At 39.8% G+C, this 24047-nt stretch overlaps 1 long non-coding RNA gene across 1 annotated transcript; it reads left to right on the top strand.

Annotated features, from left to right (window-relative positions):
* Positions 1–13160: 13160 nt before the first annotated feature.
* Positions 13161–18412, top strand: LOC110734048. Its single transcript, XR_002513751.1, has 2 exons — positions 13161–17351; positions 17572–18412. It is a non-coding gene; the product is annotated as an uncharacterized LOC110734048 (long non-coding RNA).
* The last annotated feature ends 5635 nt before the right edge of the window (positions 18413–24047 follow it).

Genomic DNA, 24047 nt, shown 5'->3' with positions numbered 1-24047 from the left:
GCCGGATCATAGGCGTAGTCACACCCACCCGGTCGATAAGGGTTGTATGGTGGGGTACCAACACGTTGGGATGGGTCGATAGGACCTTCCCAATAAGCATAGGTGTTGGGGGAGGGGTTGTAAGGGTCATAGGGGTCCCAATGTGGAACTGGACCCTCTTGAGGCGGGTGGTAGGGATAGTTAACATAGGGCGTTTGAACGCCCGCTTGCACAAGACTATCATAGTTCATCCTTGTGTAGTACCCCCATTGTTCAATAGAAGCCTGCTTATCATAACTAATACAATCGAGGGTACTACGCAGGGCACTCATATCAAAAGGAGAAGAGGAAGAAGAAGAAGATGTCTCACCTCCCCCACTAGGGGGGGGAAAGGGATGCTCCACTTGGTAGACCGGTTGAGGGTGAGGGATTGCACCGCGAACTTGATTTTTCCTTAATTCATCGGGGATGAATTTTCGCGCAATCTTCCACCTTAGCGGGTTGGAAGGGTCTACCGAAGTGTGAGGAGGATCCGGGAGGATACACCATTCTTCTCCATTATCAACCAAGAGGATAAATTTGCGATTCTGGGTGGTGTAGTTGATGAAGCGCTGGTTGCGGAGAGCAACAATAGAAAGAGCATAAGGAGGGTAGCCGACGGCCTCTTCTTCTTTGTTTTGGAGCACATGGGGGAGCAAATCAATTTGGTCCTTGTAAGCTCCACCATTCAAAGAAAGGGCAATGAGGGTGATCATGCCCCCCATGTGTATCTCATCACCAAGCCGCCCATCTCGAGTGTCCAACAATCTCGAGATAAAAGTGGTGGAGCATTTGAACTTTAAACGCTGAGGATTGTCGGCCAAGTAAAGGCAAGCTACCTCATCTTTCACCATAGAGCCGAGGTTTGCCTTGAAGAATACGGCATACTGAAGGAGCCGGGCAAAGTATCTCAAAGCAATATGGATGATGTTGTTGACCTTTGCGGTGTTAGTGCGAAAGACGGGCTTAGTGGAGATGCTCTGCCACCATTCTTGTTCATTATAGGGAATGCGACACATTGAGGTCATATCGGAAGGTCGATGCATCCCGGTTGCTTGCCAATGGAAGATCTCATTGAGCTCACTCTCGGTTAGGGAATGGTCTTCATTGAACATACGAAAGTGAAGAATAATTTGAGATTCATTCCCTTCATCATCTTCTTCAATGACTTCCTTGCGGAGGGAAGCAAGGAACTCCAATGTGACGCGCTCATAGGTGTGAGCGTGGAGGTCAATGAACTCGCCCCAACCAAAGTTTTGTGCGAGCCGGACTACTTCATCCATGATGCCAAGCTTTCTTAAGGTGTTCCCGCAGAAGAACCTTGTAGATCGTATGGGACGGTCTATGAGGGTTTTATAGACATCCCAAAAGTGTTTGTTTGGAGCGATGGAGCCATGATCATAGATGCCGGGTGGAGGTGGAAAATTTGACGATGAAGATTCACCCGTCCTCTTCCTCTTGGACTTGCTTTTGCCAAAAAGATGCATTGTGAATCTACAAAAATCGCCAAGAATTAACATTAGGAAGATTCAAGCCAAAAGGAGGCACAAGAAGCTCGCCGAGATAAAAAGTGTGTGCAATGACAGTAAAAGCCATGAGTTGTGAAATAGATGTAGACGGTAGCAACAATACAATTCAAGGCATTAATGGACACTTATAAACCAAGGCATGAGCTAAAAATCCTATGGCAATCGAATGCAAATCCTAAGAAAACCTAGGCGAAATTGGGCATGATGTCCCCTAAAATTCATGAAATCCACTCAAAACTCATCAAAATCAAACCGAGAACAATGAGTAATAGTCACAAAATTCCATCCAACTCAAGAATTTCTCAATCAAAATGTAGCATGAACAACCTAGTGAAAGATTAACACATTCAAGCAAACAAATTGAAATCATGAAAACCCAAGTCATACATGCATATTCATCATGAAACAAGTTCTACTAACAACAACCAACCAATTACAACAAGGAAATCCCAATAACCACTTAAATCAAACAAGCCATGACTAACAATATCAATTATACCACATATCATACTTGAACATGTAAAACATGGTAAAACAAAGAGAAATTGAAGAAATGAGCTTGCAAAAGCTAGAATAACCATACCACAATTGATTGGAAGTAAGTAGAAATCAAGAAGTTTCAAGTCACTCAAACCCTAGAAATTGGGGAAAATTTAAGGAGATTTTAGGAATTGAGTAGTGGATGTTAATGAAGTGAGGAGGGAAAAAGATTGGAGTGATTTTTATGGAGATTTGAGGTTGAAGGAGGGGTGACAATGGAGTATTAGGGTGAGAAGGAGAAGAGAAGGGAGAGAGAGAGCCGAATGTATGAAGTAAGAGCGAGAAAGCAGCGGCTCAAGCCTATTAATTCTGGGCAAGCTCGAAAAAGGTTTGGTCGGACCTTATGAGGTTCGGTCGGACCATAATAAGTTCGACCAAACTTTTGAAAAGTTCGGTCGAACTTTTGGATTTTCCAGAAACTGCCAGAATTCAGCCTAATTTGATTTCCAGAACAGGAGCGGCCGAACTTTCTGGGGGTTCGGTCGGACCAGAATAGGTTCGACCAAACTTTTGAAAAGTTCGGTCGAACTTTTTGATTTTCCAGAATCCGACAGTTTTTAGCCCATTTTGAGTTCTAGGGGAGGAGCGGCCGAACTCTTGGGTGGTTCGGTCAAACTTTTGCAAAGTTCGGCCGAACCTTGTTGCAGTTTGGTCGAACACCCCTAAATCCCTCTATCTGAAAATTTGCACAAAACTTCCCCTCAAGACACACAAAAATACAACACAATCATGCCTAAGGTATATGGAAAATGCATTCCTTTTTAAGGCAAGACAAACAAGAATACCAACACAAACCAAATACACGCAAAACCATCAATCCAAAGTTGTGAAAGAAGAAAAGAAAACATCAAGCAAATAGAATAGAGGAGGGTTAGAAACTCGGGTTGCCTCCCGGAAGCGCTTCTTTAACGTCACTAGCTTAACGTACTTCACACACTCAAAAGATGAGATTGCATTGCATTGACTCATTCAAACCAACATGAGCATCCTCATAATAAAGCTTGAGGCGATGCCCATTGACCTTGAATGACCTCGATCCATCCAAATCATTTAGCTCAACGGCTCCATGGGGGAACACCTCCTTAACGGTGAATGGACCACTCCACCTTGACATGAGTTTTCCGGGAAATAGTTTCATCCTTGAATTGTAAAGCAACACCTTATCTCCAACATTGAAGGTCTTCTTTTCAATTTGCCGGTCATGCCACTCCTTTGACCGGGTTTTGTACAAGCTTGCACAATCATAAGCATCCATCTGTAGTTCCTCTAACTCATGCAAGTCTAGCCACCTTTGTTCACCCGCACTCGCCAAATCAAAGTTGATCTTTTTGATAGCTCATTGAGCACGGTGTTCAAGTTCAACCGGAAGGTGACAAGACTTACCATATACAAGCCGGTAGGGGGTAGTGCCGATGAGGGTTTTGAAAGCGGTTCTATAGGCCCAAAGGGCATCATCTAGCTTGTCCGACCAATCTTTCCTATTCCTAGCCACAGTTTTCTCAAGAATTACCTTGATTTGGCGATTGGAAACCTCCACTTGCCCACTTGTTTGTGGGTGATAAGTCGTGTCAAAGCATTGATGGACCCCATTCTTTCTCAGCATCTTTTGAAACACATTATGAATAAAATGAGAACCATTATCGCTAACCACTGCTCTAGGGATCCCAAATCTTGGAAATATCACCTTTTTGAACATCTTCATCACTACCTTGTGGTCATTAGTTGGGGAGGCAATAGCTTCAACCCATTTAGAAACATAATCAACCGCCACAAGGATGTATTGATTTCCATTAGATGAGGGAAAAGGTCCCATGAAATCAATGCCCCACACATCAAACACCTCAAGTTCAAGAATCGGTTGTTGAGGCATTTCATTTCTCTTCGAAACATTACCGGTTCTTTGGCAAGAGTCACATGTTTTCACAAAACCCCATGAATCTTTGAAGATATGAGGCCACCATAACCCGCTTTGTAGTACTTTCAAGGCTGTTTTGTTGGCACCCATGTGCCCTCCACAAGGATCGGAGTGGCACATCTTCAAAACACTCTTCACTTCATCATTTGGCACACATCTACGGAGTAAACCATCTACTCCTCTTTTGAAAAGGATCGGATCATCCCATATGCAATGCCTTGCTTCCCTTCTCAACTTCTTCTTCTGGTTCCTTGAAGCATTTGGAGGAAACTCCCCACAAGCCAAGTAGTTCACCAATCCGCAAACCAAGGAAGATCTTTCTCGGCCAACAAGTAAAGCACATCATCTTTTAACTTATCACAAATTGGGACCCTATCGTCATTATCTTGCACGTTCTCTAACCGGGATAGATGATCCGCAACCACATTTTCGGCCCCCTTTTTGTCCCGAATCTCTACATCGAATTGTTGAAGTGATAGCACCCAACGAAGAAGACGAGGCTTGAACTCTTTCTTTGCCACAAGGTACCTAATAGCCGCATGATCAGTGTAGACAATAGTTTTGGAACCAATGAGGTAGTTCCAAAACTTCTCAAAAGCATGAACCACGGCAAGAAACTCTTTCTCCGTTGTGGTGTAGTTCCGTTGAGCTTCATTCAAGGTCTTAGGCATGTAGTAAATCACGTGAAGCCTCTTCTCTACCCTTTGCCCCAATACTCCTCCAATCGCAACATCACTTGCATCGCACATAAGTTCAAATGGCAAATCCCATCTTGGCCCTTGCACAATTGGAGTTGAGATTAAAGCCTCCTTTAATTTGTTGAAAGCTTGGAGACACTCTACATCAAAAATAAAGATGGCATCTTTTTGAAGAAGAGCATTTAGGGGTCTAGCAATTTGTGAGAAATCCTTGATGAATCTCCTATAGAACCCGGCATGCCCCAAAAATGACCTTACTCCTCTCACATTGATTGGTGGCGGAAGCTTTTCTATCACTTCAACTTTGGCCTTGTCAACCTCAATCCCTTTGTTTGAAATCTTGTGACCAAGGACAATTCCCTCTTCCACCATAAAGTGGCATTTCTCCCAATTCAAAACCAAATTGACCTTCTCACATCTTGTCAAGCACTTGCCCAAGTTGGACAAACAATCCTCGAATGAAAGGCCCCCTACCGAGAAATCATCCATGAAAACTTCCATTTCGGCTTCAAGCATGTCCCCAAAAATACTCATCATGCATCTTTCGAAGGTTGCCGGTGCGTTGCAAAGCCCGAAGGGCATCCTCCTATATGCAAAAGTTCCATAGGGACAAGTAAAAGTTGTTTTCTCTTGGTCATCCGGGTTTATAGGGATTTGAAAGAAACCCGAATAACCATCAAGAAAGCAATAATACTTGTGCTTGGTTAGTCTTTCAAGCATTTGGTCGATAAAAGGGAGAGGAAAATGATCCTTGTTGGTGGATGCATTTAGACGTCTATAGTCTATGCACATCCTCCAACCAGTCACCGTTCTAGTTGAAATGAGATTACCATTCTCATTTTCAACTACGGTCATTCCTCCCTTTTTAGGGACCACATGAACGGGGGAAACCCATCTAGAACTCGAAATGGGGAAGATGATGCCGGCATCAAGGAGTTTGGTGATTTCTTTCTTCACCACCTCCCCCATTTGAGGATTGAGTTTCCTTTGCCTCTCAATGGAAGGCTTAGCACCCTCCTCAAGTGTTATGTGGTGCATACATAAAGCGGGGCTAATACCTTTGAGGTTATCTATGGTATAGCCTAAAGAACCTTGGTGATCTCTCAAAACACCACATAACATTTGAGTTTGGCACTCGTTCAAAGAAGAATTCACAATAACTGGAAAAGTTGAATTGGGGCCCAAAAACTCATACCTTAGATGTGATGGTAGAGGTTTCAACTCTACCATTGGAACACCCTTACCTTCTCTTGAGGTAGCTACTTCTAATGCATCATGCGTTGTGATTCCCATTCACACTTGCTCATCGCTTGATTATGTACTTCCTTCAAGCATTTCTTCATACAATGCCATCTCTTTGCTTTGGTCACCTATCTTTTCCTTGTTCAAAAGGACATTCTCAAGGGCATCGTTAGTAGTGAGCAAGTGCTCATGCATAGAAGTTACAATAGAATCAATAGTATCAATCATCATGCAATTATCAAGACTAGAGCTTGGATATTTCATGCTCTCATTCAAATCAAATTCAATCACCTCATCTCCTACTTTTAGTGAAATTTTAGCACTTTGAACATCTATTAAAGAATCCGAAGTAGCAAGAAAAGGTCTTCCTAGAATTATTGGAATGTTAACATCTTCATTCATCTCTAACACAACAAAATCCACCGGAATTACAAACTTTCCCACTCTTAGGGGAACATCCTCTACCTTACCCTTTGGAAATTTAATGGATCGATCGGCCAATTGTAAGGTAATGTTAGTGGGTAGAAGTTCCCCTATCTCAAGTCTTTGATATACCGAATATGGCATAAGGCTAACACTAGCCCCAAGGTCACACAAGGCATTATCAATTTGCATTTTATATATTGCACAAGGGATTGAAAAGTTATCGGGATCTTTTAACTTTGGTGGCATCTTATTCATGATAATAGCACTACAATTCTCGGTGAGATTCACCGTTTCCACCACATCACACTTTCTCCTTCCACTCAAAATATCTTTTAAAAACCTAGCATAGTTAGGCATTTGCTTGATAGCATCGGTAAAAGGGATTGAAAGGTGAATTTGCTTCAGTGTTTCAAGGAATTTTCCGAATTGCACATCTAATTTGTGTCTCACAAATTTATGGGGATATGGAAGTCTTTGCAATTGTTTGGTTTCTTTTTCACTCTCTTTTTCTTTTTCATTCTCTTTTTCTTTTTCATTCTCAGAGGCTTTCTCTTCTTCATGCTCAAAATCACTCTCAAGGGGAGGCTCACTCATGTTCACTTTCTCATTGTTTTCCTTAGGGACACTCTCTTCCAACACTTTCCCACTCCTAGTTGATATAGCATTCACCGGTTTCTTGGGGTCAAGTCCTTGGGGTGGAAGTTTAGAAGTGCTAGCTCCCTCTTTTAAAGCATTGGCCAATTGAGAAATTTGTGTTTCAAGCATTTTGTTATGGGTCATTACTTCATTAAAATTCTTATCACTAGTGGCCATGAAAGTGTTGAACATTTTGGCTTGGCTTTCCATCATCTCTTCTAGGCTAGACTTTTGTGGAGGTGGTTGAGTGTAACAATTATCTTGTTGTGCTCTAGGACCTCTCACATTGGAATTAGCATTTTGGTTGTTAAAGCCTCTATTACCATTATTATTCCAATTGTTCCGGTTATTAGAACTCCCCCCTTGGTGGTATTGGCCTTGATTTCCATAGTTTCCTTGATTGTTATGATTATGGTTACCATAACCACTTTGTTGGTTGTAATTACCTTGGGGATTTTGGTCCCTTTGGTTTCTACCACCCCATTGGTTGTGGTTGTGGTAATCATAATCATTTCCTCTTTGATTGAAATTATTCCCTTGCCCTCTTTGATTGGGTGGTAAGTATCGTTGGTTGTCATTCCTAGGTCTATTATCATAAGACAAGGCATTGACATGTTCATTTTCATACTCATTACCATCATCATTAAGGGGTTGGGATTGGGAATCAAAATTACAAGAAGATGTATCATGGTCATAAGACCCACAATTATCACAAAATAAGCATCCACTGGGCATGTTATTAGATTTAGAAGTAGAAGGGTTAGAACTCATACCTCTCCCCTTAGATTGGGAGGAAAAGTCTTGGCGCGAAGCGGAGGACTCAAGCTTAGCTTTGATCGATGTCATCTCCTTTCCAAGATTTGTAATTTGGGATGTCAAGTTGTTTATAGCATTGAGGTGATCTACCGAATAAGCCGCCCCCCCACTCTTGCTTGTGGATTCTCTTTCATTTTCTTGCCAATCCATGTGGTGCCTTACCACACCTTCAATGATCTCAATCACTTGATCTTCGGTTTTATTCATGATTGGCCCACCGGCTCCCGCATCCAAGCTTGTTTTGCCTTGAGAACTCAAGCCTCCATAGAAGATTTGTAAAACTTGGTATGTTGGGATTCCATGGTGAGGGCACTCTCTTTGGTACTCCTTGTACCTCTCCCAAGCTTCATAGATAGTCTCACTACCCCTTTGCCGAAAGCCTTGAATTAGAGCTCTTGCCTCGGCCGTCTTCTTTTGAGAGTAGAATCTCCCTAAGAAAGTCGTGGTGACCTCATCCCAAGTCCTCAAAGAATTGGGTCTCACCTCCTTCTCAAGCCATTCGAGAGCTCTTCCTATTAAGGAAAAGGAAATAGTTTTAGTCTCACAAACTCTTGAGTGACCCCATTCACCTTGATCGTGTTGCAATATTTCTCAAACTCGTTCAAATGTGCAAGAGGGCTCTCGTGTTTTGCTCCACTAAATTGTCTCCTCTCAATCAAATTTATCATTGCGGGCCTAATCTCGAAGTCATTGGCCGGGGTGTTTGGGGGAGCAATCCCACTTGAAGCTCTATAAGCTCCCGGAGTTCCCATCTCCTTCAAAGGTCTTGGAGGTGGGTTGTCACCCATTGGATTTCTTTGTGGTTCCGGGTTGGATTCTCTTCTTGGGGAAGTGGAGGACCGCGAACGAGATCTCCTTCTTCTTCTAAGGGTTTGCTCAATCTCGGGATCGTAAGGCACCAACTCACGATGTTGAGTCCTACGCATACGCACTCAACAAACACAATTAGTATCAAGGCTACAAGCCAGCCAAAAAGGAAAACAACTCTTTTTGTGTTTTTTTTTTAAAGGTGAATTAGACTCAAGCAATCAAATAGCAATCAACAACACCGCTCCCCGGCAACGGCGCCATTTTGACAAGCGCTAAATCGGTCGCACAATTTAGGCTCATTCAAACACATTTATGATAAACACCTCACTCAAACAAGTACAATGGCAAGCAAAGGTTCGGTCCACGGAGAACGGGAATCAAATGCTAAATAATCTTAATGCTCAAGCTAAATCGAAATCAAGGTATAAGTGGTGATTAACTAACAAACTACAACTAAAGGTTGAATTCAAGGGATTAAAACACTAGGGGAATGGGATTCACTCAACCAATAGCAATTAGGCAAATAGGGAGGAATGAGGGTAATGGAATAGCAAAGACCACATGTAAGATCGACATCAAACGATATGAAAACAACTCAGATTACTAAGCTTAGATCCCTCATTAACTTAGCAACAAAAGATACATAATCATATTGCAATAGGTAATGAAACATTCAACTCACATTTCCATGTCGAACCAAACATTTCATGCCATCAAGTTCAAAAATCTAGGTTAATTACTCCTATCATGAAGAACTAACAAGCAATCCCATATAATCAAGTTTAGTCGCAATCCATCATCAAAATCACTCCCAAACTCACATAATCACTAATAGGTTTAGTTTCACCCAACCCCTAGCCAAGAGGACTACTCACAATTCATTGTGAGTACATGCAAATTCCAACTTTGGATTATAAGCGATTCTAAGATTTGGAAAAACAAGTGATTATATATGGACAAAGCTAACATGCAACAACAATATATCAAGATTGAGAGAAAATCAAGTGGCTTACAAAACAAAAAATAAAATCAGAATATAATGAAGGACAAATGAAAGAAGTTACTATTGAAGCTTCAAAAATGTTGGATAATTGCTGAAATTCTTGAGATAAATCTTGAAATTTGCTTCTACAATGATTAGATTTGAGAGTTTCTAAAACTACATCAACTAATTTAATGAAGTTGCTAACTAAGAGAGAGTATCTTTTTTGCTGAAAACTATCCTACTGTTTTTCTTCTCTCCCCCAGAAAAACGATCTCAAAAGGACCTTAAATAGTCCGTACAAAATTGGCTGAGATCGGGAAAAGGTCCGACCGAACTCTGGGTAGGTTCGGTCGGACTCAGGGTAGGTTCGGTCGAACTCTGTGTAGGTTCGGTCGAACCTCCCTGATCCTTGTTTGGTCGAACTTTTGAGGTTCGACCTCTCCTGCAAAATTGCTGAAAACTGGTTTGACACTGCCTTTACTGCACCCAGGAGGTTCGGTCAAACTTTTCAAAAGTTTGACCACACCTAGGTTCGACCGGACCTTTCAGAGGTTCGGCCACACTTCCTCTTGCACTTCCTTTTCTTGCTTCCTCTCCTTCCCTTTTGCTCCTCTTGCCTTTGTCCATGGCTTCCATACTTGGCCAAGGGGCCTCCCACCGTGCATAGGACCGTCATGGAACCTGCAGAAGATACCAAAGTTCACGAGAGCATGGGGATGATAAAATAATGCATAAATATTATCAAAATAAGCGCAAATAAGCATTACTTTTCATCAATACATAAAGAAGCCATAAGAGGATAAATGAGGTGGAAAAAACTAAGAAAAATAAGAGGAAAAAGACCTAAATGCTACCCCTAAGAGTGACATAAATGTCACTCATCAGAAGCATCTACACCAAGTAGCATCATCCAACCCTTGTAGATACATAAGGTTGGTGTATGCCATCAGGTGGTCTTCTGGGTTGGAGGTACCATCATAAGTGCCTACCAACACATTCTTCACCTTGGCCGGCTGTGCGGCCTTAGTTATTTCCTTAGAGAAAGCTGAAGGTAGTTCCCCAAGTTTTAGTAGTCGGAGCTGCCAATCCAAAGGGTGGATATTGGGTGCCGCCTACCTGCCGAAGAGGGTAGGCTGCATATAAGGTGGTCCATACGGCATGTATGGTTGTTGAGGCACATACGGGGCCGCTTGGAACATCTGAGGACTAGAATGGGCGGACAGGCCGCGTGTCTGGTCTTCTTGGTTTGATTGAGAATACCTCAGCGAGGCATTCTGAAAACTGTCATTGAAGTTCGACGTAGAGGCCGACTCTGACAGTTGCATATTCTTCTTTTGCAAGATTATCATCCGAGCATCAAAATATGTTTTCTTGGAACCATCCGGCTGTATATGCCGAATGGCCTTCCTCTCCCCTGGCTCAGGGAACCACAGTCTAGCCAGGTTTATCAAAGGCTTCCGTCCCTCCCTTGGTTTAGGGTAAGGAGTGGCCTCTCGGTCTTTGACCGACTTTTTCCTCAAAGAATAAGAGAGTTTCTTGGCCGATTGTTCCTTGGTAGGGACAGCCGTCCGTTTATCAATAAGATCCTTTATCTCCCCTTTGAAACTTGTCATGAGGGTCATGAGCTCGTTTCTAGTGATAGGGGTGGATCCTTCGGCCGTCTGAGGCTGACCTGTCGGCTGGCCGACTGTTTCACTAGGGCCTGCCTGGTCAGTGTTTCGTTCCCTCCTTTTGGTAGGTCGGATGCGGCGTGTCCTAAGGGACCCATCAGGGGTCGTATGGGTGGCGACTTCATAGTCGTCATCCGTATCTTGGTCTGAGAAGACCTGGACGTCGGTCGTAGGCCGTTTCTCATTAAGAGGTGGTACAGGTTCTTGTGAAGTCATCGTTGAAGTACTCTCCCCACAGACGGCGCCAAATATTTCAGGGTTTTTTGAAGTCCTTCGGGAGAGTTACAATTCCAAGACTGACTTCTAGACGCCTGTACCTGCAAAACAACGAAGACTCCGGTGGGTGGGAGCTCCGCCTTCGACGATCAAGTTAGAACGTGTATGAGGAGTAAAGTGCAGAAAATAAAGGGTCTCTCTCGGATTCCAAGAGAGAATATGTTAATGGAATTGAATATTTTCTTGAATAGATGTTCCTCAGAGGGAAACATCTCCCTTTTATAGAGCATTGGAAAACGTGCCCATTACTAGGTTTTTAGTAAACCTAGGGCTGATTGGGCTTTGCCTGGAACTTTGGGTCGTAGGAGGCCACTTGCTCAGTTGGCAATTCTGCCTGCCACGTGTCGAGGCCTGATTGGTCCACGTGGATGACACGTGGCAGGATATCATTGGTCCACGTGGCGGGGAAAAATCCCCTAATCAATATTAATATTAGTAATAAGAATCTTTAATTTAATTTCTATTATAATATATAAACTAAATAGGAGAAATGAAAACTAATAATTCCACCTTTGTCATTTCTGCTCAAAATAATCCCACCTTTTCAAAATCTGGAAACAATCCCACCTTTAACCCCCATATTCTCAAAACAAGCCTTTTACCGGTTTGTGAAATTGGTAACTTATTTTAGTAGGTGACTTGCCACTTGTCACCTTCTAATTGGTTCGATTTTAATTTTTTTCAATTAACAAAACAAATCAATTTTTTTTTTTTTTTGAAAAAGAATCAGCCTCCTTTTGCCTGAATCCGAACCACCTAACATCACCCATCTTGCGAACAACAACCCCCCTCCCCAGCGAATGGAAGCCTCCTCCCTGGCGAACACCAGCCACCCCAACGAACTTTATAATCAATTATCATAACAGATCACTATACTAAAGCATGAAATTCAATATCGAGTTCGATAATCATAAACCAAATTGAACCCAGGATGAAATAATCTTAGTCATACTCATCAAATTCAATTCACTTTTATACAACAATGATCGGATTTCGGGCAAGGGGTAGTCGAATTTAGGGGTTAGGGAGTTTTGGGGTTAAAGGTGGTCAGATTTAGGGGTTAGGGGATTTCAAGGTTGTCGGGGGGAGGTTGGTGTGATAGTGGCCATGGAATAAGGTGGTGTGGTGGTGGACTGGTGGCCATGGAAGGGGGCTGGTGTGGTGGTGGCCATGGAAGGAGCTTGAAGGAGGGAGACTTAAGCTTGAAGAAGAGAGTAAAAAAAAAAAAATATCTGTTTAACAGGTTGTAGATCAAAAGGTTTGTTTTGAGAATATGGGAGTTAAAGGTGAGATTGTTTCCGGATTTTAAAAAGGTGAGGTTGTTTTGAACAGTAAAGGTGAGATTATTAGTTTTTATTTTTCCAACTAAATACCTACAAAGTATAGTTCTATTGTCTTAAATAAGTTGTCAATAAAAAAGATATAAAAAGAAAAATAAAGTTAGCATCTTTCTTTTTTTGGAGATTTTTTTTTTGGAGGGAAAAGGTGGGATTATTATTGATGGTTGGGATTATTTTAAGTGAACCGGTAATAATTGGGATTATTTTTACCAATTTTTTTTGTTTAAAAATTATTAAAAAAAACTTTTAGATTCCAAAATGCGTCATATGAAGCTTGAACATGCAAATCAGAAAGTGATAACTGATGAGGTAGTGGGAAGTTGTAATGGCGGAGAGCCTTGGGAGTTCCGGGGGCTGTTGCCACTCTCCGCCCTCCCCACCGCCGATGATTCCTTTCATCTCCTCTAAACAGCCCCTCACTCCTTCAAACACACACAAATTTCAAACTTGTATTAATGTATGTATGTATGAATGTATATATACGAAGTACTCCGTATTTTTATTATACCAGCGGAAACAGCAGCAGCAGAAACACTTCAACGAACAAATCAAAGCTGAGCTATGATTTTACTCAAATTCGGAGTTTTTTCAAAAAAATTTCTGTTGAGTTTCTCAGACAGATTGATGGGAAGGTAGCGAGATACCGCGAAAATTGCAGAATTCTTGCATTTTGCTTATCTTACTCACCCTAATTTCCTGCTCTGATGATAACCCAGATTTTAATTTTGTTCATACTCCAATTTGACAGTTTTGAGCTCATTTCTTTGATTTTTTCGATTTTGGGAGAATTGAGGAAGAATTTTATGAGTGTGAAATTGCTGGGGTGTTTTGGGGGTCGTTGCCCAGTTTTCCACTCTCTTTCTTTCTCCTTTGATTATATTATAAACATCGAAACGAACCTCCCCCAAATTCCAAACCCTAAACCCTAACCCTAATTTTTGGGGATTTTTGCTGAATCTTGAAAATTGTTGCAGAGGCGATGATGTTGAGTTTTCCTAAATTTTGATTTTCAAATTCAGGCATTGGAGTTTGGAAGGCATTGTTCATACGTTTCGCGACTGTAATCTCTCTTTCATTTTCTCTCTCTATAATCCTCTATATAATTATGTGGCTACTGCTTGTTGTTGTTGTTATTGTTGTTGTTGGGCAATGGCTTTCAATGTCTCTTCATGCCTGAGACTAAAAAAATAAAAAAAAACTGAGCCTCAATAGTTAGATGGTCAATGATGGAAATGACAACATAATTTATTTTGCTGAAAATGGCATCTGAATTGCATAACTAGTATAACCTCGGCGAAAGAATATGAGTTTTTGGATTGAGGAAACCTTTAAATAGGGGGCTCTCCAAATACAATTTTCTCCTTGAGTGTACAATGCTATGCTATGCAATCCCGTGCTATTTGATTCAGATAAATATTGTCATTGTCTGAGCCCAAATTTACGAACTAAATGAAGGTGGTGAGGCAGTGGGTTTTAAGGGCTGAGAGCCTTTGGGAGTTATGGGAGCTGTTGCCTCTCTCCACCCTTCCCTGCCATTGATTCTTTTCAACTTTCTCTTCTGAACAGCTCCCTTTCCACACCAAAAATGTATATAGAAAGCATAAAGAAAGAAAAAAAAATAGTCACTCTTTCACATATGTATGCATTTGTCTGCATCTGCATTATTATTATGTGTGTGGCAGCAGCAGCAATAGCAGGAAATTAAGATGAAGAGAACGTATATGGTTATTTTAAGATGAAGAGAACATAGCCTAAGGTTATGTTCTCTTCACCTTATTTTTGTTGAATCGAAATTATTTTTACTGAATTGAAATTATTTTTACTGAATATTATTTTCTAAGATGAAGAAAGTAAGACCTAAATTGTTAGATGGGTTGTGATGCAAACGACACCAAGTTTCAGTGATTGGTAGCATTGGAATTGTATACTAGTATTTTGTTGGGGAAGAATGTGAACTTTGTTTAGGCGGAGGTAGTATTTATGTGTATTAAGCTATTGGATTGAGGAAACCTTCCATCCAAAGCTCGCCAATTTTACTTTCACCCTAGATTGTGCAATGCTATGCTATGTATGTCCATGCCATTTGTGATAGATCTAATTGTCATTGTCTGAGCCCAAAGTATTGAACTGAAATTGATGGTTTGTTTATTTTCTATATAAGTTGAACAGAATAGGACCTAATAGTTGGATGGTCAATGATGGGAATGACAACAAGTTTCTGCCAAATTTTTTTGCTGAAAATAGCATTGAATTGCATAACTAGTATGACCTGGGCGAAGAATATGAACTTTTGGATGAAGGGAGTGTGTGTATTGAATTTTTGGACTGAGAAAACCTTTATACAAGGGGCTCTCCAGTTTGATTTCTCTCCTTTAGTGTAGCTATGCTATGCAATCCCGTGCTATGTTATTCAGATCAAAATTGTCATTGTCTGAGCCCAAATTTGCGAACTACATGAAGGTGATGAGGCAGTGGGTTTTAATGGCGAAGAGCCTTTGGGAGTTCTGGTAGCTGTTGCCTCTCTCCACTCTTCCCTGCCAGTGATTCTTTTCAACTTTCTCTTCTAAACAGCTCCCTTTCTACACCAAAAATGCATATAGAAAGCATAAAGAAAGAAAAAAAAAAAACTCTTACTCTCTCCCACATATGTATGCATTTATATGCATCCATATTGTGAGCAGTAGCAGTAGCAATAAGAGGAATACTAAGATGAAATAAAAGAAGAGCTATGATGAAACTACTTTGTCAAATTTGGAATTCTTGAAAAAAGTAATGGACTATTCTCAGTCAGATTGATGGGAAGATAAGAGTGGGAAAGTGCAAGCAGAGGTAGCCACGTAATCATGTCCCTTTGCTCCGTGTTTCTTTTGGGCTGATCTCATTCACCCCAATTCAGAAATCTGATCATAACCTATTGATTTAATTTTATACAAACTCCAATTTGAAAGTTTTTGAGCTTAGTTATTTGGTATGTTAATTCTGGGAGAAATGAGGAAGATTTTGTTGGTGGATATTCCTGGGGTATGGGTAGATAGATAGATAGATAGATAGTTAGATATAGATACAAAATGCTGCTGTTGGGAACTTTGCTTTTCATTTCCTCCTTTTGCCTGATACTTAAAATAAAAAGAACCCGAGCCTCTATTTTACATATAAATTGAAAAGCTTTTAAGCCTCTTGTATATGTTCTTCTGATAAGCACAGATACTACACTTGATCTATATACACAATCCCTTTTGGATAAGGTTGATTTTGAGGTGAACAACAATTTTGTTAAAGCCTTAATCCCATTTGGATGGATTTTCAATATGACCCAACGTATACATCTCCTGTGGTTGTCAGCAAAGATCCTCTTCTTCCACTCATCTTTTATAAAGTGCTATTTAAAGTGAAAACTAGCAAATATTATCACTTGCAAGCTTTCAAACATGGCTTTTTTGTATTTGCATGGTGTTGGGCAAAGGTTTTGCTGTTGTTTCATAAAGCTGAAGTTGAGGTTTATGTGGAATACATAAGGCAATGGTTACTTTGTTGTGTTGGATACTTATTTATACCTTGTTTCATCTCATTTTTATGTTCAGTTTCAACTCATTAATTTTTTTAGTTTGCTGAATTTGATGACCTTAAGGACTTGTGTGTTGTAATTTTCACCTTTTTTTGGATCAAATGGCATTTTTCTGTCCAGTGTTTTTGGTTGGTGAAATAATTAATTTCTGGGCATTTATTACATGAACATATTTGATTGTATGCATTTAAACAAATGTTGTGAAGTTTTGTGAAGTTTTCTGTACTTATCTTATCTTTTTAGAATTTGTGAGAACTTGTTTGAACTTTTTGAATAATACTTCGTATAAGTTAATGTAATGTTGTATTGTGTGACCAGAAATGGCCATTGATTGATTTGTGAGGTTCCAAATCTATGTTTGGGTATGCTTTTTTCACTTGAATTTGTTTCATTTGAACTTATTGTAGTTGTGATTGAAAGGGTAGTTGTATCTGAACTTTTTTCTCCAGAAATAAACTCTTTTAAGGTGAATATAACATAGCCTACGTTGGATGGGCAATGATGGAAATGACACAGGTTTCTGAAAGTGGTATTTGGATTGCTTAATGGGTATCGCCTTGGGGAATGCATATGAACTATTGTACGGAGGGAGTATATATGTTTATTGAATTATTGGATTGAGGAGACCTTTAATCAGGGAGCTCTCCAATTTAATTTGCTTCTGTTGCTTTGCTTTGCAATCCCATGCTACTTTAGGTAGACTGAATTTTGCATTGTCTGAGTCCATAGGTGCAAACTTATGTGAATCTTGTCTCACGAGGTTTTTTAATATTTTTTTTTTAATCAATTGAGAACATAGTGGGATGGGCAATGATGGAAATGATGACATCAGCCAATTTCTTTGCTTAAGAGTGGCCTCAGAATTGCATGTTGGTGGTACTTTTGGTAAGCATATCTTATCTTATTTGAACTTATTAGTCATTATCCTATTTTATCTAAATCTATTAGCCTTGTTTTATCATATCATATCTTATCTTAATGGACCTTAATAGACCCCGTTGAAACTTCTTATCTTATTTGAACCTATTAACCTTTCTCAGAACCTTTTTAGCCTATATGTTATCTTTTCTTCACTATTGAACTAATTGATACAATTGAAATTAAGGTGAGGAGAATAGAGCTTTTGTTGGATGGGCAATGATGGAAATAATGACAGGGTTTAACCAAATTCTTTGCTGAAATTGCATTTGAATTGCATACTGGTATTATCCTGGGAAGAATGGACTTTTGGATGGTGGTAATATATACTTTCTTCGTTTTCTTTTAGTTGACACATTTTGAGTTTGTACACGATTCAGATAAGTTACTTTGACTTTATTCTGTGTGATCTATTTTCAAGAAAAAAATAATCTTGGGGCAACTTTTTAGATTTGTCTTGATGTATGTATTCTAAATTTTTTTTTTTTGCTTATACATCACTTTAGATATTACTTATGAAATTATGTGTTGGCAAACATGCTTAAAGGAAATGTATCAGCTATAATGATGAAATAGAGGAAGTATGTGTTTTAAATTATTGGATTGAGGAGGCTTTTAAAATGGGAGCTCGCAAATTTCATATGTTCCCCTTGTTTGTGCAATGCCATAGCTGGAGTGAGGACTAGGTATCTTTACAAAGATCTGCAAAAGACGAAATTCTATTAATGTTGAGAGTTATATTTGAATCTACAACAATTCTGACCAGAACTTGTGTAGCGCCTTGAACCAGCTTGGCCATGAGACTTGTGTCCGAAGTTGTACTTTTTTAATCTCACAGAACATTGTTATGTTGCTATGGAATGGTACTGAGCTTGTGAATAACTTTCTTCATGATGATCATTTATATCTGTGGTATAACTGGTATTAATTCTCCGCTATTTATTCCATAGGTAGAATATCAACTTTTGATGGAGGGAGTTATACATATGTAATTATGTATATCAATATTTTGATGATTAATCTCTAGCTTACTCTAATGATCTTCAGATTTTAGACATGGCCTTTTCTGTTTGCATAGTTTCGTGGTAAGCTTGTCATCGTGTGCTCTCTTGTGAATTTGATCACCATATGCGATGCAGTAGGTAATATATACCTTTTCATTTTGCTGGAAAACTTTTGGTTCAGCTCATTTTACCATTGCTATATTACATGATTATTATTATTATTGATTAGTACTAGTTATTTTCCTTTCCAAAGCTTTTTTTAGAATGAAACTGCATTTGGCTGGTTTGATTCTAAGTTATAGATTAATAGGTGTTATTAGAATAAATTCTGAACATCCCGCCTGTAGTTATACACATTATTAGTTCAGGCAACTGCTAATATGTTCTCACAATGCGTATGTTACTTATTTCTAGATGGAGGGATCATTTGTTTTTGATTGAAGAGATCATTTTTAGTTTTATGATTAACCTGGTAGCTCTTATTGGAACTTGTTTATTTTGAACTTAATTTTAAGATGAAAGTAACTATTCTTTAGTCTTTTTTATCTTTCAACTTAATATAATGGGCAATGATTAGAAGACAAATTTTCACTCAAATTGCTGCAAATTGTACCGTTGACAAGAGTCCGACTCGAACAAAGAGGAATAGACAATTAATCGTCGAACTAGGTTCCCTCTAAGAGTGACAAATTAAGAGAATCACACATCAAACCAATTAATAATTGCAAATCCAAAATCAAGTGGCCATGTCAATTGGATTCACAATGCAATCTTATTTAGTCATCAAGGCTTCATTAAACTAAACACATGCAAACTTTCATTAATCAATTTATTCTCAATAATCAGTTAACCTAAATCCCCAAATTAGAAGCAATCCATAAATCATACATGCTTTCCCACACCCTAGCTAAGAGAATTACTCACTAAGCATGATAAATTGGAAAACTAAAGCTAATCTAATCATCATGATCATCATTATCAATCAATTAAAAAGAGAAATTCAACTAATCAAACAACTAATCAAAATTAACCAAGTAATTAAGATCAAGCAAGAAATTAAACTAAGAAGATTAGAATTAAAGGGAAAAGATCTCACTAATTAACATTGATGAATTGAAATCCAAGCTTGATTAAAGGAAATTTGAAGTACAGGTCAAGTATCCAAGACTTTCTCTCTCTACTTTCTCACTCTAGTGTCTCTCAGTAAATTTGAAAAGTCAAAATTGTACTACTAAAAACGTCACACCCCAAAAATAGCATAGTGAGGCATATATATATATATATATATATATATATATATATATATATATATATAATATATATATATATATATATATATATATATATATATATATATATATATATATATATATATATATATATATATATATATATATATATATATATATATATATATATATATATATATATATATATAACTTGAAATCATGTGCGAACCATGTTGAATAATAGGAACTAGTAACTTATCTGAGCCGTCCATCGCGCTTCATCTGACGGCATGTAGTTCATCTGCTTCATTAAGGGTAATTTCGTAATTTTTGTCAGTGAATGACCTTCGTTCTAATTTTATGTTTCTTTTTTTCTCATTCTCTCTCTTAGTCACACTTTCTCTCTCCTGCGATTTTTTTTCTCTGCTCCTCTCTTATCAAATTCTTGATTTTGTTGTTCGATTTTCATTGCTAGTTATTTCTGGGCTAGTAAGTTGTTTAACTTTTTTTTTTTTTTTTTTTTTCTCTTTTGTTCAATTGCGGTTTGTATTTTTGTGATTTGATTAATTCGAATTTGAAATTAGGGTTTTCGCTATATTTTGTTTGATTAATTTATGTTTTGTCATTTTTCAATCAGATTAATGATTAAGTGTTTTTGTGTTTGTTTTATTATGATTCGAATTTTCTTATTAATTTGTTTGATTGAGGTTTATTGTTTTATCTACTTGAATGAGAGTTTTGTTTTTAAATTGTTTGATTTCTATAAATTATTGTACTGTTTGGTTCTCTAAATTAGAGTATTGTTGTTGATTTGATAGTTTGCGTAATTAATCCAATTTGTGGTTGAAAATCCATAGAACCCTTTGATTAAAAATTTCCCTCACATTGCAATTCAAGTTTCTAAGTTGATATGCAATGAACAGTGTTTTCAAGCTCTTTTGTTTCTTGTTGTAGATACGACTTTGTTTGCTGATTTTTGAGGAGGAAATGTTGATAAATTTTGTATCATCCCTTTGTATAAGCTTGACTGTTTGTTGGATTTTAGGTAAAATCAAACATTTGGCAATTCGAAGTAATAATTAGTAGGATTTTTGCTAATGAGTGTACATATAGTATATAGTAAATTTGATTATTTGATTAGTCCCATTTTCACTTGAACTAAATACTGAATTTCACTTAGGTGAGGTAGCTGAAGCCTGAACAAAAGCCAAAGGTTGAGATGATATTTAACATTTACAGGCTATAGTGTTAAATGCTTTGCCATACTCTCCCAAAAAAGTACTATGAACTGTTGGATATCACCATATGGCCCTGTGAATCCTTGTTTGGAGCTCTCCTTTTTTCCTCTGTCAGAAATTCACTTAAAATGTATGATGCAGACATGAAGTGTGTGCTATGTTACTAGATTGTTTAATTGTTTTCTGAACTAGCTAACTATTTAGAATTTGCTTGTATCTCCTGAAACTAGTGGTTTCTGACTACTTATTTTGGTTATGATGATTGGTTGTTTCTCTGGATCATGTTTGTTGCAAAGTTACAACTCTTTTCATTGCGATATAAAATAGATTAGTGCATGCAATTTAAAATGATATGGTTGAATGAGATATAATGAGGCAGACTCCATATTTCTATAGCAGCAATGCATTCAAAGAGGGAGTGTAGAATTGTCTTGGGCGAGGCTTCACATACCTGGCAGCTTGTTTCACTCACCACATGTCGATAATGTGGCCTTTCTTTTACCGTTAAGAAGCCTTTGCACGTTTTTCATACAAAGTGTCTTAGCTTCGGAGGTGCACCCATAGCCCAAATCCTTCGCAAATAACCCTGCATTTTGCACCACTGCTTGATCAAAGTTTGTGGCATTGTATTTTGAGCTATGATGCCACACTCAAAAATTATATTTTGAGCTGAAATAATTAGGGTGGATTTTGAGTGGCTAATATTTTGAGCTATAAAACTTATGTATTAAACCTTTGAGCAGCTTAGTACATATACTTTATAGATTATTTTATTAAGTAATTTTTCTCTACTACAAATGTAGCTCAATTGTTTATGTTGCTTTGCTTTACATGACTCATTTTCTCTGTACAATAATTGGTATTTGGTACTACTTAAATAGACTGATAGCACTAACTGTTTAGGGTAAAAATACTCTAGACACGTGGCCCAATGGGCTGGTGACACGTGGCGTATCGCCATTGGTCAATAGGGCTCCAATCCCCTGTTGACACGTGTCCTTGGAATCCTTCATGGGGGACTTGTCTGTCCCACTATAAATAGTGGGACAAACCTCATTAATGGGGCATTCATATATACAAACACAATTACCGAGCAATATTAATTGCGGAATTCTCCCAATCAGCGAGAAGTACTTTACCTTTTCCGTACTTTTTCCTCCTGTACGTATACTAACTTGATCGTCGGAGGCGGAGCTCCTATCCATCGGAGTCTTCGTGATCTTGCAGGTACAGGCATCGGCAGCTCAGTCTCAGATTTGTAACTCTCCCGCAGGATACCTCAGAAAACCCCGAAACAATTGGCGTCGTTTGTGGGGAGAGTACTTCCAAGATGACTTCTGATACTGTACCACCGAATCCGGACAAACGGCCCTTGGCCGAGCCTGAGGTCCAGACGGACCATGAAAGTGGTGACGACTATGAAGTCGACACCTATGTGGCCCCAGACGGGTCCTTCAGAATAAAACGCACCCGTTCCAAAGAAATGAAGGAACGAGGTGAGAACCAAGCTACTCCAAGCAACACAACCAGTAAGTCGGTTGGGGATGCCCAGGCAGCAGCGTGATCTGCTCCCGTCATGAGAAACGAACTCATGACCTTTATGAATGGTTTCAAGGGCGAGATAAAAAATCTCATCCGGTCAGCCACCCCCAGAAGGGTCAGCCGGCCAAGAAACCTTCCTCCTCTGGGAAGAAGGCTCTGAAGGATTTTGTGCCCACTCCTCATCCAAAACCCAAGGTGGGGGAGGGGCCCAAGATCGACTTAAATAGGCTCCGCTTCTCTCAAGTTGAGCAAAGAAAAGCCATCCGACACCTACAGAACGGATGGATCCAAGAAAACTTTCTCTGATGCCCGGACATTTCACCAGGAGAAGAGAAATCAGCAGCTGTCTGCGTCAGCCTCAACGTCGACCTTCCCTGACAGCTTCCGCAGTGCCTCCGTTACACTCGGAAACAGACCAAGGGGGTCAGTCTCACTAACCCTCTGCGCGATCTGGTCCCAAAGTGATCCAGCCGGGACAATATGGTCCGCCATATGTACCGGGTGGATCCCCTTTTTCTACACCAGGCCTCTTCGGGGGTCATGGGCAGCAGCCGTTCCAACCCACGGATTGGCAGCTGCGTCTGCTTAATTTAGGAGAACAGCCTACGGCGTTCTCGCCAGACATAACTCAGGCGGCACAGCCGCCCAAGGTCAAGAATGTGTTGGTAGGTGCCTATGATGGTACCTCCAACCCGGAAGACCACCTAATTGCATACTCCAACCTCATGTATCTACAGGGATTGGATGACGCCGCCTGGTGTCGATGCTTCCCGGCGACCCTGAAGGGCATTGCCCAACGGTGGTTTGGTAACCTACCAGCCTGCATAAACAACTTCAGAACTTTGGCGTACTTGTTTACGTCAAACTTCTCAATGAACATCCTTGCCAAAAAGACCAGCCTTGATCTTGGGGCAATACAGCAGGGTGACAAGGAAGGACTCCGGTCCTATGTCAGGCGGTTCAATCTGATGAGAATTCAGATTCAAGGGCTTTCTGACGAAGTTGCTTACACAGATTTCTTCAAGGGTCTGAAGAATGGGTTGACCTTCAAGTTCGACCTCGTCCGGAAAAGGGTAGCCACCCTCCAAGAGGCATTAATGGAAGCAGAATCCTATATACAGGCGACGGAGCTTTGTGTTGTAAAGCAACCGTCAGATTTCAAAAAATCTGACAGAAAATATAACCGGCCACAGCAGCCGGCAAAAAAGGAAGACAAGAGAAAAGGAATCTGGGCGGCAGACCGATCCAGAAGGCAAGAAGAAAATCTGAACCGTACATCCCTAAGTACGAGTTCACAAAGGACTGCTCTTCCATTCTCATGGAGATCAAGGACCAGTTGTCCCTCCAGAAACCGGCCGCCATGAAAAGTCCTGCCAGCAGCCGGGATAAGAGCAAGTACTGCCAATACCATAAGGATGTTGGCCATGACACTAATGGCTGCTACAGCCTCAGGCGACTGTTAAATCGTCTAGCTGACGAGGGAGCTCTAAAGTCCTACTTGCCAAAGCCAAAGGCAACCCCAAAGCAAACAAGGGGCAGGTGGCAAAACCCGGCCCTGCTAACTCTGAAACGGATGAAGAGACAGTCTTCACCATAGCAGGCGGTTTTGCCGGCGGAGGCCCAACCATCCGGGGTACCAAAGACAACATC

This window comes from Chenopodium quinoa, unplaced genomic scaffold (assembly GCF_001683475.1).
Source record: "Chenopodium quinoa cultivar QQ74 unplaced genomic scaffold, ASM168347v1, whole genome shotgun sequence".
Classification (NCBI taxonomy): domain Eukaryota; kingdom Viridiplantae; phylum Streptophyta; class Magnoliopsida; order Caryophyllales; family Amaranthaceae; genus Chenopodium; species Chenopodium quinoa.
The sequence above is the reverse complement of the archived record's forward strand: the minus strand, read 5'-3'. Positions and strand labels throughout refer to the sequence as shown.